Genomic DNA, 13,115 nt, shown 5'->3' on the forward strand with positions numbered 1-13,115 from the left:
TTTGTATTAATGGCTCTAGATGTGAGGTGACTCCTTCCCCTCCCCTATTTGAGCAAGAGAGTTAATGGCCCAAAAGAGAATAAGGAGACGGCAGGATACGCACCAGATGGGGCAGTGTCAGACTTGGTTAGCGAAAAGTCAGAACTAGTGATGCTTCCTAGAAAAGCCACCTAAAAGCAAAGCATTGCGCATAAGGGTCCTAAAGAAAGCATTCAAAGCTAAAGCAAAGTGTCCTAGTTGTGCTGTTGCCGGCACTACGTATCGGGGAGTGGTAAGAGTCCAGGAGGAGCCGGGGATCACAAATAGCACTGTCAAGTAGTCTGAAAAGAAAACCAATACCATCCACGTGGGACTGATCTTTTTAGATTCAAACAGCAGCGATGCAATCTGCTGTTTGTGTAGAAGAATGTGTCAGGGGAGGAAAAGTGAGTGCTCACATGGGAGCATCTGCTCTAAGAATCCATTTCACCATTAACTGTACAATTGAATGAGATTAACAGCTGTGCAGGAGAGACCAGATGCAGTCACAAACCACAGGTACAGAGGGGACAGGCACAAGGAGAGAGGGGTGAGGTGGAAATGCATTGTTTTCAGGAACAGGGTCCACGTCTGCAGATGCCTCACGGAGTTGCATAACCTTTACCTACTAAGTATACCACCATCTGTTAGCATGGAAAACAGCACAAAGGTATGTGCATCAGATGGTACAACCTACTGTCAGCGAAACATTGGAAAGGAAAATAAATAGGGTTGGAATTAGCCTACAGTCTGCAGATTAAATGTGACATTTGTTTCAGATGCAGACAGCCCTTCTTTGCAATGTTAGGTTTCAGAGTAACAGCCGTGTTAGTCTGTATTCGCAAAAAGAAAAGGAGGACTTGTGGCACCTTAGAGACTAACCAATTTATTTGAGCATGAGCTTTCGTGAGCTACAGTTCACTTCATACTGTTTCCACAGTATGCATCCGATGAAGTGAGCTGTAGCTCACGAAAGCTTATGCTCAAATAAATTGGTTAGTCTCTAAGGTACCACAAGTACTCCTTTTCTTCTTTGCAATGATGAAGGTGGTTTTGAGGAACTGAGGAGCTAAGGAGTTCCAAACTGGATACACCCTAACAGAGCCTCCCTTTCCCCTGCCCAAGAAGAGATGAACCAATCTTTTCAAGCAGCAGTGAAGACAGGCTCAATGGTACAAGAAGCGGAATAAGACTAGCCTTGGAAGGATTAGATTTTTACTGGTAAATGTCAGTAAACACCAATTTCATCATATGCTCGCACACCGATGACAAAAGCTTTTCACTGATAATCATCAAAATGTGCAGATAGGTAAATGCTGCTTGAGAAAGTATTAGAGTTTTATTTAAGGATATTTATATTTCATATTTTAACATGTGATGTTGACAATTGGTGTTTTAGCAGTTATAAAGCACTTTTGGAAACCACCATCAACTGTTATTTAATAACTATTGTCTAACCTGCCCTGTTGTCTGGTCCCCCCGTAATTTTGCACAATTGCAAACATTTAAATAGATAAAAAAATTAAGATGCTTCAAAATAAACACTGATATTATCCATTGAAATTATAAAAGAAAAAAAATCAAATTCTGCCAAGCCCAAATAAGAACCAATTGACCACGTATTGATATAGCTCACTGAGCAAAGAGCTATTATTCGGCATGGAGCAGTTTCATCAGTTGCACCCCTCTGCTGCCAATGCTACATGTACGCATTCACAGTTCTCATAGTAAATTCTCTCTCCATCTCTCACATTCTTTGTCTCTCTCACACCTGCTCTGTTACTATATAAACAAAGGCGACTTACAGGACAGATGAGTCCTGTATATGATAGAAAGTCTCTCTCATACTCTAGGACTTTGGACCTTGTTCTGATATGGCTTCCCTGGAACTACTCTTCATTTACTCCAGAGCAAGAGCAGAATCAGACCTCCACAATGGTTTTCCCTTGTTCCCTGCTATAGCAGGGAACAATTGGCCTCAAGCCCCATCATTTGTGAACCCACCCAGAGATGTCCATGAGGGATGTGATATGAATTTACAGATGCTTAAGAGAGTTTACACCCTGGGCCTTTCAAAGAAGCTTTCAAAGCTCTGGGCCAGAACCTCAGCTAGTGTACGTCCACTGAAGCTGGTGAAGGTCCACATTAGTGTAGGTCCACTGAAGTCAGTGGAATTATGCTGATTTACACTAACTAAGGACCTAACCCTTCCTTGAACTTAAGTTAAAGAACCACTGAGTATGTCCACCTAACGCCCTGGCCAATACTTTGATAACTGGGGACAGTGAAGAATGGCAAGCAGTCTGCTCAACCTCTTGATACAATATTTTAAAGTAAAAAGTTCTGCAATAAAATAATTGGTATGACTGTAACACTTTGATGGAAGAAAATTCTTAGAAGTGGCCTCTTTACCATTTGGAGGTATGGGGATACTGCTTATCTATTTCAATTTCTTACTATAGCCACTTATATTTTTAATATGAGACACAATATTTAAGACTTCTCCTTTCATTTTGTCCTATATGGTTTCCCCTTCAGTATCATCCTTTGTGCATCCTGAAAAAGTCATCCCTGTGGTGACTAGGACAAAGAGAGCAAAACAATATTTTCATAAAGCAGAGTATATTACCTTGAGTGACGATCTCTTGCACAGCTCCATGGTTTGTAAGACCACAGATTGTGCTTTCATTTTTCACATTAATATGCTGTATGTTTTCCAATTAGTCATGGCAAATTAACTGTCCTTGCCTCATCATAGGCAAGGACAGTTCAGCTGGCCTCAATGGAGCATTTCATCTTGTAAATGCTTAATTAAGATCAAAAGGTATTAAAATGTAATTTTTGAAGTAGCGCATTATTAGTGGTATCCTTTTTGCCACCAAGTCTTGGTCTTACAGACAGGTGCTCACTTGAGTGGCACCTAGAGGACTTCACCTCCTTAGAGCAATGGATAATCAGAAGATCATTTTAACTAATTAACTTTCTTAAATGGTGAGAACACTCCAGAAAAACAATATTGTGTGTGACATCTACAAACCCTCCATTAAATGAGAGATTTCTGAATAAGCTGGGGAAGGATATATAGGGTATGTCATGTGGTAGGGTTCTCTTTCCTGATTGGGTACTCACAGGTTTCTGATGGAAATAATCAGCCCAGACTCCCAGGTTATGTAATTCAGTTAATTACACTAGCTAAGGATCTGGCCCTCATCAATTTCAGGCAGATTAGCTGTGTGTTCATAGTTACCAGCTGACCTTATAACCCTATCAGAGAATTTAACCTAATGAGCATAACAAAAGATGAGAAGAGAAGTGTTTCTGCCCAAACCAGAAAGCATAGCTGATAGTTTTAGTAAGCGCTACCCACACGGGTGGTCCCAGTGACAGCTATACACTGCACTCAGTAGTAAATGTATGCGTAACATCAGGCTCAAAATCCACACCTTTTTAAGACACTACTTCCTTGCTTCTAAATACATTATTGAATACATTAAAGTCACACTGGCTTATACCCTGTTTGTGCAACTGGCACTCAATCCATGACACCTGTCAAACATGTGTATGATTCCTTCTCAAAAAGAAAGAAAAATTCACAAAGGCTGCAGTGCAGCTTCTTTTATAATTGACATGTCTATCTCTTGACGTTTGCAATCTGCATGTACAGAGACACACAGCAAAGTTTCAGAGTAAATGTGTATTCCTCCAGACAGATGCCCACTGTATCTAGATGCCCACTGTTGGGACAGATATTTTGTGATCTGCTGACCAGTAATTGAGGAGAAATTGAAAGAGATGTTAGAAGAGAATACTTTCTCCATGGAGAAAGGCAAATTCAGAGGTTTCTTCTCTGGTTCTTGAAATTTTATTTATTGTTATTATTTTAATTTGTGTTTGTGAGAGAAGAATCACATCTGAGGCACTGGACAGAAAACCCACTAAACTCCTTATTAAAGATATTTCTGAGAGGAGCTCTAGTGAGGGGACTACTTGAGTGCACATTTAGCGTTTGCTGAGTCAACAGAGTATATGATTCTGTGACCACTCCTCGCAGAGGCTTAAACAGTAGAGGATCATGCTATCAATTCTGAAGATCCCAGATTCAAACTCAGGTGACAATTCATTATACCCACATGGACAGCCCATTGATTGCACTGGGCTTTGGATCTAACCCATAATCTTTGGCCTCTGGTGCTACATTTAATAGTTTATCTATGATATGAAAACCTATCAATTTAGGGACCTGCGTCCCAATCCCTCTGTTCTGCACAGGGGTCCTCCAACACAGATCAGTTACAGGACTGAGGCCTAAAGTAATACCTCCAACTTCTTTAAGATACCAAATAGCTATCTGATGGGAATGACTTTCACTATCTGCTGGGTTCAACTCATGGCCCATAAGTGAAAAGCTCTGTATTTTATTAAATATCAAGCTCCTAATTTAATGCATTTGACTACAAAATAAACTTCCATTAAAAAAATCAAGTAATATTGAACCTGATGGGGTTATTATATGAGCCAAAATTATATTTTTCCATAAATCTGAGTAAAATTAATTCAAATATTGCTTTCACTTTAACGGGCAATTAGCAGCGATGTGTTTCAACTACTCAAATGACAATTTCAATCTTAGCACTTAACACAAAGAATGACATTTTTAGACAATAGAATTGAGTAAAATGCTTTAAGCATTTTACAGTATAATAATTGCAAATCTTTTGGTGATAAATCAATTACAGGAGTGACAAATGTTGTACTTAAATATTATTTGAGGCAAACAATGTCTCATGCCTTCTGCATGTCTCAGCTTCAAACGAATGGAAGTCAGTAAAACATCTGCCTCATTTAATTCTGTGCTTGCCTGTATAGCCATCCCCAGCATTTTGTTTGCTATAGAAGTTATTCAGGTACATAATAAGAAGAGTTCCAAGGCCCTGGACCATCCTTTTTAGTCGATACATAAGGAAATTGTTTTCCTGTGATAGCTTACTTTAGATTTTCCTTAGTGATGACACAATATCCCTAAAGACTTGAAAAACACTCTTAGCATATTTGTATTCTTTTTGCCATGCGGGAGTGGACACAGATCTTTAAATGAAATACAAATCACTGTAGATAAGTCAGCCTACTATACAATGAATGTGGTAGAATCAGAAGTACCTATTGTCCTCTCAAGCCATGGAAAGGGTTACTCAGGCCATGTCTACACTACCGGCTAAATCAGCACTGCTGTGATTGATGTAGCAGTGTCAATTTAGTCAGTCTTGTGAAGATATGCTAAGTCATGCTCCCATCAACATCTGTACTCCACCTCCCAAGAGGTGGAAGCTATATTGACGGGAGACCATCTCCTGTCAACATAGCATGGTGTAGACACCGCTGTAAGTTGACCTAAGTTACGCTGACTTCAGTTATGTAATTTATGTAACTGAAGTAGCATAATTTAGATCAACTTATAGCGTTAGTGTAGACCAGCCCTCAGTGAAACAGACTTTCATGCGTTGAAATCACATTTCCACCACTGGGAATGGAGATGGGGAGAGGAAAATGAGGACAGGACTTGCACTGGGATGATCCACAATTTACTACTGAAGTCATAACACTACTACCAGACAAGAAGCAAAGAAGGGAAGGAAGGAGGATGACACAAGAGGAGTGCCCTGAGCATGCTCATGAATTTGTCATGGGCACTGGCTAATCTTCCCAATTATCTAGTATTTGTTGCATTTCTAACATGCCAAAAGTGTAAATCACACTGGCAGGTGAAACCATGTGATATGTGATCACATTTCTGTGCCCAAAATGCAGGATCTCAAGGTACACTGACCCATCTTATATACCCAGAAATTATTTTTTACTAGCAAAGTTGCAGATATTCTAGCACAGCAGGTAAACACTTACAGAACAATTAAAATGTATCCCATGTAACATGGAGAGCTTTCCACCTCTCTTACAAATATTAACAGATGCACTTCCAGGTCTCTTCACTTGACAAGAGTGTCTCATTTTTAGGGTGTGAAAATTAGAAGAGGGAAGTGGAGTACTCTCTCTATGTGCTAAGGACATACAAGATGACACTCTTGACTAGAAGAGAGATAAGAAAGCAGGCCCACTCCTATTTTAGGGCCTGATCCAAAACCTAGGGAAATCAATAAAAAGATTCCCATTTATTTGAATGGACTCTGGATACATCTTTATTTTCCAGTGGCAATTTTATATTTATAGTTAAGATTTTTAATTCTTTCTTTTCAACAAAATGTGTTTCTGGCAAAAATAAATCTTTCCCTGTATGCTTTAGAACAGGAAGGCTCTTAATGTGTTATTTACTCCTTCTCATAATATAAGAACAAGGGGCCACCAAATGAAATTAATAGGTAGCAGGCTTAAAACAAACACAAGAAAGTATTTTTTCACGCAATGCACTATCAACCTCTGGAACTCCTTGCCAGAGGGTGTTGTGAAGGCCAGTACTATAACGGGGTTCAAAAGGGACCTAGATAGATACGTGGAAGATAGGTCCATCAATGGCTATTAGCCAGGATGAGCAGGAATGGTGTCCCTAGCCTCTGTTTGCCAGAAGCTGGGATTGGGTGACAGGACATGGATCACTTGATGATAACCTGCCTGTTCATTCCCCTTCATGGAATCATAGAATATCAGGGTTGGAAGGGACCTCAGGAGGTCATCTAGTCCAACCCCCTGCTCAAAGCAGGACCAATACCCAACTAAATCATCCCAGCCAGGGCTTTGTCAAGCCTGACCTTAAAAACCTCTAAGGATGGAGATTCCACCACTTCCCTAGGTAACGCATTCCAGTGCTTCACCACTCTCCTAGTGAAAAAGTTTTTCCTAATATCCAACCCAAACCTCCCCCACTGCAACTTGTGACCATTAGTCCTTGTTCTGTCAACTTTGGGGCTCCTGCCATTGGCCACTGTCAGAGGACAGGATACTGGGCTTGATGGACCTTTGGTCTGACCCAGTATGACCGTTCTTATGTTCTTGTGTTATGTTCTTTCTGAAAGAGGTGCCCTGGCTTCCAGTTCACGAGGAAAATTCAGCGCAGCACTTGGATAACACAGTGATGGAGGGGGAGGGGAACTAGTTTATAGGCAGACAGATAAGAGAAAATGGATTCTAAGAGCCAAATGTATCCCTGCTGTAACTCTACTGAAGTTGATGGACTATGTGTTTGGCCCTAGGAATGATTATTTCCTTTTCTGGGAGAGAAATCAGTTGTCACAGACATATGAGTCCTTTACTGTTCTGTATTTACAGGAGGTACCCACTTGAACAGAGATATATAAGCAAAGGTCAAGTTGTGTTTAAAAATGTTAGCTGGCCATGGCCAACCCTAGAGTAACCCTAAGACGATGTCTATAAAATGAGCTAATGCTGTTATTCCCAGCCCCCTTACCCAGACTCACCCTAGCTCTCATTTGAGCAATCATGCTAAAAATAGAAGCATGGGCAGCTGCAGTAGGGGCTAGCTGTCCCAAGTGCAACCCTCCCTGAGCTCTATGGGTATCTACTCAGGGTGGCTAGCCTGTGATGCCGTGGCCACTGCCAGTGCTACCATGGCCACGCTAATGTTTTTAGCAAGTTAGTTGAGATTCAAACTAGCATGAATATATATACACAAACTGGAAATCACACCCCTAACTGGTAGCGAAGACATAGCGTACGTTATCTCTAAAATCATAGAAACATAGAACTGGAAGGGACCTTGAGAGGTCATCTTCTAGTCCAGTCCTCGGCACTCATGGCAGGACGAAGTATTATCTAGACCATTCCTGACATGAATTATAACTACAAAAGGGTTTTTTTTTTCTCCTCCGCCCCCCTGCAGGTAATAGCTCACCTTACCTGATCACTCTCGTTACAGTGTGTATGGTAACACCCATTGTTTCATGTTCTCTGTGTATATAAAATCTCCCCACTGTATTTTCTACTGCATGCATCCGATGACGTGAGCTGTAGCTCACGAAAGCTTATGCTCAAATAAATTTGTTAGTCCCTAAGGTGCCACAAGTACTCCTTTTCTTTTTCCAGATACAGACTAACATGGCTGCTATTCTGATTCCTGACAGGTGTTTGTCTAACCTGCTCTTAAAAATCCCCAATGATGGAGAATCCACAACCTCCCTGGGTAATTTGTTCTAATGCTTAATCACTATGACAGTTAGGAAGATTTTCCTAATGTCCAACCTAAACTTCCCTTGCTGCAGTTAAAGCCCATTGTTTCTTGTCCTATCCTCAGAGGTTAAGAAAAACAATTTTCTTCCTCCTCCTTGTAACAACCTTTTACATACTTGAAAACTGTTGTGTCCCCTCTCAGTCTTCTCTTTTCCAGACTAAACAAACCAATTTTTTCAATCTTCCCTCATAGGTCATGTTTTCTAGACCTTTGATCATTTTTGTCGCTCTTCTCAGGACTCTCTCCAATTTGTCCACATCTTTCCTGAAATGTGGCACTCAGAACTGGACACAATATTCAGGTTGAGGCCTAATCAGAGAGGAGTAGAGTGGAAGAATTACGTCTCATGTCTTGCTTACAACAATCCTGCTAATACATCCCAGAATGATGTTCGCTTTTTCTTCAATAGCATTACACTGTTGACTCATATTTAGCTTGTGGTCCACTATGACCCCCAGATCCCTTTTTGTAGTACTCCTTCCTAGGCAGTCATTTCCCATTTTGCATGTGTGCAACTGACTGTTCCTTCGCAAATGGAGTACTTTGCATGTGTCCTTATTGAATTTCATCCTATTTACTTTAGACCATTTCTCCAGTTTGTCCAGATCATTTTGAATTTTAATGCTATCCTCCAAAGCACTTGCAACCCCTCCCAGCTTGGTATCATCAGCAAAATTTATAAATGTATGCTGTATGCCATTATCAAAATCATTGATGAAGATATTGAACAGAACTGGACCCAGACCTGATCCCTGTGGGACCCCGAACTGATCCCTGCGGGACCCCACTTGTTGACTCTGACTCTGACTCTGACTCAGCATGACTCTGAACCACTGATAACTACTGTCTGGGAATAGTTTTCCAACCAGTTTGGCACCCACCTTATAGTAGTCCATCTAGGTTGCATTTCCCTAGTTAGTTTATGAGAAGGTCATGTGAGGCAGTATCAAAAGTTTTGCTAAAGTCAAGATATACCTCATCTACCACTTCCCCCCATCCACAATGCTTGTTACCCTGTCAAAAGAAAAGGAGTACTTGTGGCACCTTAGAGACTAACCAGTTTATTTGAGCATGAGCTTTCGTGAGCTACAGCTCACTTCATCGGATGCATAGCATATCGTGGAAACTGCAGAAGACATTATATACACACAGAGACCATGAAACAAAACTTCCTCCCACCTCACTCCCCCGCTGGCAACAGCTTATCTAAAGTGATCCTCAAGTAGAGCCATTTCCAGCACAAATCCAGAGAGCTGTAGCTCACGAAAGCTCATGCTCAAATAAACTGGTTAGTCTCTAAGGTGCCACAAGTACTCCTTTTCTTTTTACGAATACAGACTAACACGGCTGTTACTCTGAAACCTACCCTGTCAAAGAAAGCTGTAAGTTCGGTTTGACATGATTTGTTTTTGACAAATCCATGCTGACTGTTACTTATCACCTTGTGGCACCTTAGAGACTAACCAATTTATTTGAGCATAAGCTTTCGTGAACTACAGCTCACTTCATCGGATGCATACTGTGGAAAGTGTAGAAGATCTTTTTATATACACACAAAGCATGAAAAAATACCTCCTCCCACTCCACTCTCCTGTATTTTTGCGAATACAGACTAACACGGCTGTTACTCTGAAACTTATCACCTTATTATCTTCTAGATGTTTGCAAATTGATTGCTTAATTATTTGCTCCATTATCTTTCCAGGTACAGAAGTCAAGCTGACTGGTCTGTAATTCTGTGGATTGTCCTTATTTCCCTTTTTATAGATGGGCACTAGATCTGACCTTTTCCAATCTTCTGGAATCTCTCCTGTCTTCCATGACTTCTCAAAGATAATCATTAATGGCTCAGATATCTCCTCAGTCAGCTCCTTGAGTATTCTAGGATGCATTTCTTCAGGCCCTGGTGTCTTGAAGACATCTAATTTGTCCAAGTAATTCTTAACTTGTTCTTTCCCTATTTTAGCCTCTTCTGACCCTACCTCATTTTTACTGGTATTCACTATGTTAGACGTCCAATCACCACCTACCTTCTTGGTGAAAACCGAAACAAAGAAGTCACTAGTACCTCTGCCATTTCCACGTTTTCTGTTATTATTCCTCCCCTCCCCCCAATTGAGTAATGGGCCTACGCTGTCCTTGGTCTTCCTCTTGCTTCTAATGTATTTGTAGAATGTTTTCTTGTTACCCTTTATGTCTCGAGCTACTTTGATCTCATTTTGTGCTTTGGCCTTTCTAATTTTGTCCCTACATACTTGTGTTAATTTGTTTATATTCATCCTTTGTTATTTGACCTAGTTTCCATTTTTTGTAGGATTCTTTTTTGATTTGTAGATAATTGAAGATTTCCTGGTTAAGCCAGAGTAGTCTCTTGCCATACTTCCTATCTTTCCTACACAGTGGGATAGTTTGCTCTTGTGCCCTTAATGTCTCTTTGAAAAACTTCCAGCTGTCTTCTATTGTTTTTCCCCTTATACTTGCTTCCCATGGGATCTTACCTACCAACTCCCTGTTAGTTAAAGTGTGTTTAAAAACATGTAATCTTCCCAGTCTAGATAAACATTCTGGGTCAATATTCAGTGTGCAGTTATACTTTTAAAAAAAGTATCTGTATAGAAAATGTTGGCATCACAATGGAAGAGTATTTAATAAAATGCACCTCTTGATTATACAGTACTCTTTTACTCATATGGCTCTGCTAATATAGCTTAATCAGCAGACTGGGAAGCTGGATTTGTAAAATATGAAATAGGATCAACAAGGTATACCTTTTCATGAATAAAATAGTCAGGAAAGGATAGTAAACTTTGAGTGTTGAGTATTAAAGTGTACAACTCAATCAGCATAAAAGTGTGATGATAAAAGTATGTAACAAAATCAATAGTGTGCCCTTTGATCAGCACATTATACATCACAATCATAAAATTAAGCAACTTGGTCACCAAGTGGCTGTCCTATAGTACAGCAGGAAGTGTAATCAAAAGGTACATATGTACCTAGGTCTATATGGACAGGAGAAAGTCTTTAATCCTCTTTTTCTTGTTGTTTTGACTTTTACACAAGTATTGACACGATGCAAGTTGTCAAATAAATTCTAAACTTGTGAACAGACTGGCAAAATCTAATGAAAGTGATCAAAATTGTGCACTATTTATTTAAACTAAACAAAACACCAAGGATCTTGAGAGGAAGGATGATGATGTGGCTAAAGCAATTTGCTTCTGAAATCCAGATTTACGTTCTGTTTCCTGCTTTCCCATTGACTTCTTGTATGACTTACTGCTAGGACTTTTCTTTTAGGCAGATGCTTTAGTGCTTTGCTGAATTGGGGCAGTAACATTTACCAATATTTTTACTTTTTAATATATATTATGATATATAAAGTAATACTGAAGCATCTATATAATAAGATTCCACTACTGGCACTCGCAATGTCTGTAGAGCCAATGTGAAGCGATGGACGTACCTACATGCTTGGCTGAGAGCACTTCCTGTGTAAAATATCACCAGATTCCATCATCACCAGGATTCACAGTCTGTTACTATCCATTTGTTCAGTTACCAGCCATTTTCAATTCAAAATTTTTCCCTGATTCAAAATAGCCACCATCTCCTATTACTTTCAATGGGGATGAAGCCAGCAAGATGGTCACCATTTTCCTACAGTCTACCTGCATGTGGATAGAAGGCTGCCCTCAAAATTGGCTGCCACCTCTCAATTAGTTTTGGAATTAGATGGAAGCCAAGCCCACAGGCAAAATGGCTGCCATTCCATAGCTCAGGGGGATGGACAGGACACTGGGACTGTAAGGAGCAGCAGAGACCCTGTGAAAGGTGAATGAGGAGAACAGGCCACTGGGGAGCAGGAGGCAGATTTAGGGGATGCTTGGAAATGGGGTGCAGAACACAGCCTGAGAGGGTGAAGAGGATGGTGATGGGGTGGGAGATGGAGAGGCTCATATAGCAGCTATCCAAGCCCGAGGTGTCCCCTCCAAGCAGCCAGGGGAAGACAAAGTTGACAACTCTCGTGAACTGATAGCAAGTCACAGGATTTTTGTGCCTGCAGGAGGAGCTGTCACAATGCCATAAGAAGCAACTATAATCCCACAATTTTCAGGGCTGGGCACAAGAGTTTTGTGCAAGGATTGAGACTGAGAACACAGACCTCCCCTGTCACTGTGCCCTGCCTTCGTGGCCCTAGAGCAGAGGGAGGGTCTCAAGGCAGCAAGAGGCAGGAAGTGGGGAAGTGGTGCTTCTGGGACTCTGAGAGAGGAGAAGCCCCCATGTAGCTACAGGCTGGGTAATTTAACAAACAACTGGGAGGGAGGCAGGTGTGTTTGTGTTAGGAGCCAGTGTTATCGCTTGTGCGCATGTTGTAATTTGACAATGTGCATGTTTTGCATATGTATCATTTCCATGTTTGTTGCTTAATATTTTCTTTCAGGAGTCACAGTTGCTTCACAGGACTTACAGTTGCTTCACAGGACTTTATGAATTACACCCGTGCAATAGCATGGGCTTTCAGCAAGTACTAGAGAGAGAAAGTTGTAGCATATCGGAAATAGACCTCTTGGAAAAGGAAATGGGATTTTACATCCACCTAGTAATGGTCTTATCTTTATAAATGTGAATGTAAATTTTTAGGGGTGCATGTTAAGGCTGGGGTAGAGATATAATTTCCACAGTGTGATAGTAAGTGAAAAAGAAATATATGACATGAATGAATTGGCTATACTCTTTATGGGGCAGCCGACTGCTTTACAATACTCCAGGGACTGGATCAGTGGTTGGATGGCCTAAGGTCAGGTGGAGCACAAAGACAATTAACAGGCACATGTACGCACGTACACCCCAGCTGTACAAAGCAAAGCTCATGATTTGGATCCAGAAGTTTTAAACCCTT

This window comes from Chelonia mydas, chromosome 9 (genome assembly GCF_015237465.2).
Source record: "Chelonia mydas isolate rCheMyd1 chromosome 9, rCheMyd1.pri.v2, whole genome shotgun sequence".
NCBI classification, from domain to species: Eukaryota; Metazoa; Chordata; order Testudines; family Cheloniidae; genus Chelonia; species Chelonia mydas.